The sequence below is a fragment of the Monodon monoceros genome, unplaced genomic scaffold (genome assembly GCF_005190385.1).
Source record: "Monodon monoceros isolate NGI ecotype Baffin Bay Population unplaced genomic scaffold, NGI_Narwhal_1 Super_Scaffold_12, whole genome shotgun sequence".
Taxonomy (NCBI): Eukaryota; Metazoa; Chordata; class Mammalia; order Artiodactyla; family Monodontidae; genus Monodon; species Monodon monoceros.
In genome coordinates, this window is record NW_021703768.1 from 35997734 (window position 1) to 36004140 (window position 6407).

The following is a 6407-nucleotide window of genomic DNA, read 5'->3' on the forward strand; positions in this document are numbered from 1 at the left end:
GATGTCTTTTCCAGTATGCATAATCTCCTGGTTGCAGTCATGGAGGCATCTTTTTTTTTTTCCCTTGGGAAGGCAGGATTTATTAAAAGCTTCAAGCTCCAGGGCATTTTTTTTTTTTAACCAAATACCTTTAAAAATGTTTTTTTTATCCCCACAAAAATCCTTATCATTTAAAACCAGATATTCAAATTACATGGCTAACATTTTTAGCTAATCAACTCTTCAGTACTGATCCTAGAAAACAGTCTTCAATGGATCTTTGAATGATGGAGATTCAGCCACTGATACGAGTGGTGTAGGTGGTCACACCTTTAACGTTCAAGCCACAAGCTGTGACATTTGGAAGGGGTGAGGTCTACTGTCCTGCATTATCAGAATTTGTCATATTTTCAGTGCTACTGGGTTGCAGGTTATCTGCGAGGTTTTGTGCATGCTCAAGAAATAAATATTTCAGTACACTTAATTCCTTAGCAATTTACTTTTTGCTTCCAACCGTTCATTCTCTTCCTTGAGCTGATTCACCCTCTGCAGCGTATCCTGCGCTTTCAGCTGGCTTTTCAACCGGCTCTTCTTCACCGCCATGCTGTTCCTCTCTCTGCGCTGACGATACTCATCACTGTTGCGATCCACGGGCAAACTCTTTTTGCTCTGCTTGCTTGGAGGCACAGCTTTGCCTCCGCCCCCAGGGCCGGCGGGCCCCAGCTGAGGAACCTGCTGTAAACCGCTGGCATGAGCCTGAGTATGGATGACACTTATTCCATTCACTCCCGGGGTTCTGTTCTGCTGCGATACCTTGCTCATTTGGGCACGCTCCCTCGACAGCACAGAACAAGTAGAAATGAGGACAAGGTGATCAATGGTTTCCACACTAAACTGCCAAGAAATCAGCACATGTACCTGAACCCCTTGAGGGTACTGCCCATCTGTGATGGAAGAACAGATTCTCCTTCCCCTCAAACATGCATTTCCATCCTCTCCATCTAGACACCTCTGCTGACGATTTTCCTTACTGTGTTCCCTCCAAGCATGTTAACGAAGCACTTTATTTTTTGCCCTCCTCTGTTCTGTTCAACTCATGGTTGCTGCACGTTCCTCCAACGTGTGTTCAACAGTCCTCCAGCCCGCCAGCCCCCAAGCGGCCGCCGCTCCAAGCGGCCCCCGCGGCGCAGCCCGACCCGACCCTGGCCTCGCAGCCCGACCCAACCCAGGCCTCGCAGCCCGCGAGTCAGCAAGGAGTGATGGTTATGAAACAGGCAGCCTCTGCCGGTTCCACAGCCGCCACCCGCTTCGCCTCCCCGCCGGGGTCGTGTGTGCGCCAGAGGCATCTTATCTTCATTCAAAGATAGATTACTGAGGTAAACTTCAGAAGCAAACTTAGAGTGTCCTTAAAATAATTCAATTAAACTTTACAATAATGTAACAGCAAGGAGCTACAGGGAAGTGAGTCTTAGTAAATACAGACCTCAACTAACAAAACTATAATTTAATGTCCACTGAAACGATCTTTTTCTCTCGAAAATTACCCTCATTTCTACAAAATATAGCCAAAATAAGACTAATTTGTTTGCAGAATAAGTCTGGTTTCAATAAACTTGGCCTGATGATTTATACAAGTGTAATTGATCATATAGGTTCTTTTAAAGTTGGCTTTGCTGGAACTTTTTAAGGAATCTCAAATTTTTAAAAGGCCTTTCAAGGGTAGGAAAAGCTATGCCAAGGGCTTGTCACTGATTTTGTCTTGGAAATTTTTGAGTGAATTTCTCCCTTTTCAAGGTCCTCAAAATATCTTGAGATTCCTGCACCTGTTAGGAGGTGGCCTTCCTAATTCACCTGATAAACGTGCTGATAATCCAAGAGTTTCCAATCTCTGGAGGGATCAGGTAGAGAGAAAGGATATATGTTTCAATTCTGCTTACAAAGGTATAATTTACTAAATTGACCTAAGTCATAATTAGCTTAAGAGGAAGGGTTCCTTATAGCTGGTAAAATAAAGATTAAAAGCCAATAATATTTCAGACAGAAGTCATAAAAAATTATAACCATATTCACCAGTTCACTGTCTCATGTAACTAATTCTTCTTGTTAAGTTTATGAAGCCAAGAGATTTTCCATTAGAATTCTTTAATTTCTTACCCATCAGCAGTATAATCTGAAAGTTATCAGAAGCCTGCACTTGTCAAAAAGTACATATTCTTGCTATGAATATTCTTGAAGAGGAAGCATTTTTGCAAGGGCATCAGAGTAAAACAATAACCGTCTATGAATGACAAGACTTAAGGCACGGTTAAAGACCTAATTACAATGCAATTGACAAAGAAACTTGGTTACTGCTATGACATAAAACATTTTAAGATAACTAGAATTATGACTGATAATACTTTACCAAGGCCTACTGATTTTTAGGAATTCCGTATAATTTCTAGAATATCTATATTAATAACATTTACCCATACAATATAACCTAAGAAGATTTATTACTCATTTGACAATGCTTCTCATGTAATTAATGTACCAAATGAACCTAATTAGTTTAATATCTCTCTTTGGGAGGTTTCAGGGACCCTTTTGGAGCATCCCAAAAGTTAGTTAGAGGTCAAAGGAACTTCACTGGAATTTGATTTGCGAAGTTTGTCAAAAAATGTCAGAAAGGTTTTAAAACACTTGGTCAAATAAGACCATAGATCACCGTGAAACAATACATATTCACTTAAGCAATGTGACAAAAGATTTCAAAGGAAAATACAGAACAGATCACTTAAAAGATAAACTCTAAAAGGTAAAGAAACTTAAGTTCTGTTATAAAAGCAGCTCAACGGTCAAAAAAAACCTTTGTTTTCTTAACAGAAAGAAAACTGAACTCCAGTCTTGCATCAGCCTACTTTTAATAACAATTCATTTACTTAATTAAATTTATTCTAAACTTAGCCAATCCTGACGTTGCACAAAACTTTTCTCGGGGTCCCTTTCCACGAACTTTCCATAACTTTCTGTATCAGTATTAGTTTGTCTCTTATTTTTTCCCATGCAGAAACAACCATCTCTAGGACAAAATTACTTTCTTTTCCCTTAACAAAATGCAATTCTATTCTTCATACCTTCTTTTACTGAAAACCCACATCCTACTTTGCTACTGTATACTGAAATATTTCTCTATTTCTGGTAGCTTTAATTACATATTTAAACTAGAATACTCAACTCTTCAAAACCTTAATTTCTAGTGAAAACTAAGGATCAAGCAAATATGAACTGTCTTTTATGTTAGTATTCTGTAGATTGGCAAACATAAATACCAATAATAATTTCTAAAAATATGTGCTTTCTTATAGAAAATCTCATGTGGCACCAAACATATTTATCTATTGTCTTAAATATCTTTAGTTTCCCTGTAAATACAAGCCAATGTTTAGTAATTAGTGTTTCAGTACCTCATTTTATTTGGGAATGACCTAGCTATTCAATAAACTTTCCTCATTTAAATTAGCACAACTCTAAAATTTCAAGTTACCAAATATCTGGAGAGATTATTTTTAAGTAGACATTCCTAAAACATAATTACTCCTAAGACATTTACCCAAAAGCTCTTACTTCATTTAATTTTTTTAATAAAAATCATACCAAGTTTTTTCTTGCTGACAAATCTGCAACACATATAAGAACTTATTTGACTTCTATTAAACCTAGATACAGTACAAGTATTATACTTAATATTGATGATTCTAAAGACATGTCTATACTAATTAAATTGACAAGCTTTAATACCAGGTATTAACAATGAATATTTCCCAGTTCATGTGAACCTGAAATTCATTGTGGCAGCTTCCTTTTATATTTCTGAGAATTCACATAAGCACTTAATTTCCTTTAAGCCAGTTAAGTAGAGCTCATTTCCAAATTAATTTTGGTAATACCATCCAAAGGTAAAGACATATTTATAATGCACCCATAGACATATGGAAAGACACAAGCAGAGGTCTCAACTTCACTTTAAAATTTAGTCATGAATTAGGCATTACAATATAAAACTCATTCGTTTATAAATAACATTTGGAATAAGTTAAATTTGAAAAGGCCTCTTCTCCCCCACTCCGTTGTTTCCCTCAGTCTCAGGAATTACAGTAGTCTAGGTAAGTATTCCTGAGAACCCTGGTAGAACATTTACATCTCAAGGCACCGGGAGAGAAAAGCAAGTTTTCCTAGAAGGACTTGTTCCCTCAGGGTCAGAATTCTGGAAAGGTGTTTTATCATGCCAGCTTTCTCTAACAACTGTGTCTGCTATAGAGTCCACTTTGGCCATTTTCCGGGCAAGATTCTCCTTTAATGCCCAATTAGGTAAGCGCTTGTAAGAGTAAGTTTTGTTTATAAACTTGGCTGGGGTGTTGGTCAGAGGCTGGCTTTCTGACACCCCTTGTTTCTGTTTGAGAGCCCTATTTCCCATCTTAAAGTTGAATTTGTTGGGGATAAAATCTACTAATGAGATTGTATGTGCGCCAGTGTGCTGCTTGTGAGCTTACCTCCTCTAGGCGCCGCTCTAGAGTCATCGCAGCCCTCTTACGTGTCTCAGTTTCTCCCCTTGGTCGTCTAAGACCACCGTTGGTACTCGGATCATTGAATGGCCAATTCTTATACGTGATCCCTGGATGAGCACGTCTTTTAATTAATAGACAGGTTGCCCTGTGGGACCACTGCACAGTGTAAGGATTCTGCCGCCACCACTCCCATAAATTTCTCAGTTTCCTGAGAAAGTCGTAACCGACCGGAAGCAGTCTTATCCTACTTCTTCAGAGCAAAGCTCTCATGTAATATCTTCACGTTTATCCCAACAAACTCAGTAAGGCAGCCAAATTCAGGAGAGGTGTCAGATCAGCCTTCTACCTAACCACTCAGCCCAGACAGCTCAGTGTCTTTCAACCGGGTGGGCGCCTTCCCTAGTATCTTTCAGCTGGGTGGGCACACCCCTCAACAGTGTCTTTCACCTGAGGGGCCAAGGACTGTTACATACTGCCAGATAAAACTCAGGATATCAACCAATACGGGAGAGCCAAGAGCCAGGGAAGAGAGACTCACCCAAACTCGTCTAGACTCTCTGAGGGAGGTGAATGGGCACAAGAGGCCTCTGCTGGTACCAAACTCTGGTTCCTTGTAGAGTTCAGGCAAAGGAGAGAGGACTGCTCTGGGTCCCTTCATTAGTTGCCAAACTGTTGACTGAAAAAAAAAGGAAGCACAACATGAGTTTAAGTTTTATTTGGAGAAAATGAGGACTATAGCCCAGGAGACAACCCCTCAGATAGTTCTGAGGAACTGCTCGGAAGAGGTGGGAGCGTGGTCAGTATATAATTTTAGTGAAGGGGAATACGTGCAATCAAGCACACATTTTGGTAGAATGTTGCTAGTCACAAGAAGCTTGCTGCTAGTCACAAGGGGCAGATGTCTGTTAATGATTTTAGCGTTCTTCTAGATATGAGAAGATGCAAGAATTTGGGCTCATAAAATCTCCTGCTGAAAGTATTTAACTGTCAAAAGCCCTGTTCTGCCAGTTTTTCTCAGAGCACAGAGTACCTCATTCCTCATCTCCCTGAACTCCTTTCAGGGTGTGCCGAAAGTCAGCAACTGCAGTGGCTAGTGACTTGATTCTTATAGAACCAGAGTGCAGGTGAAAATTTTTAGCTGTCAGCATCTTTAAGGTAGACTAGGCTAAGCTATGATGTTTAGTAGGTGTGTGAAATGCATTTTCAACTCGGGAAATTTTTGATTTACAATGAGTTCATTGGGATATAACCCCACCGTAAGTCAAGGAAGATCTGTATTTTCTTTTAGATCAGTATCAGAAATATAACTCACTGACTTGTAGATAACTCATTACAAACAAGGAATTTCAGTTTTGATAAACATAGTACCCTTGCTAGAGTCAGAAAATCCATTTTTAGCCTGTTAATATTGTTGGGAAGGAAAACTTTTCCATTCTACCCTTCTAGGTTCTGTGTCTGACTTAAGAACTGAATTGGCATAACAGAAAAACAGGAGAAAAACACTATTTTAATTATGTACTTAACACACAGGAGCATTCCAAAAATGTGAGACTCAAAAGGCAGCCAGACAATTGAGGCTTATATAACATCCTGACCTAATGAAAGTGATAGAGGTCTGCGTTTCAAAGGGAGAGAAGGCAATTCACGGGAAGGTGAAAAGAGGAAATGAAATATTTGTCAAACAAACGTTGCCTTGCCTTGTAGGTAAGCACCTCAGGTGACTTATCTCTGGTAATAACTCTGTTCCCAGTACAGGCCCCCTTTCTAATGTAAATTACTCTTACAGAAGCGTAACTTCTACTGGTTTTAGAGCTTCTCCTGTGTCTGCAGTTTCTCAAAATAATCAGCTCAAAATAATCCTTATGCCAAAGAAGCATAATT

At 39.4% G+C, this 6407-nt stretch overlaps 1 pseudogene; it reads right to left on the reverse strand.

The window, feature by feature from the left end:
- Positions 1-355: 355 nt before the first annotated feature.
- Positions 356-801, reverse strand: LOC114891635 (annotated as a pseudogene).
- Positions 802-6407: the final 5606 nt, after the last annotated feature.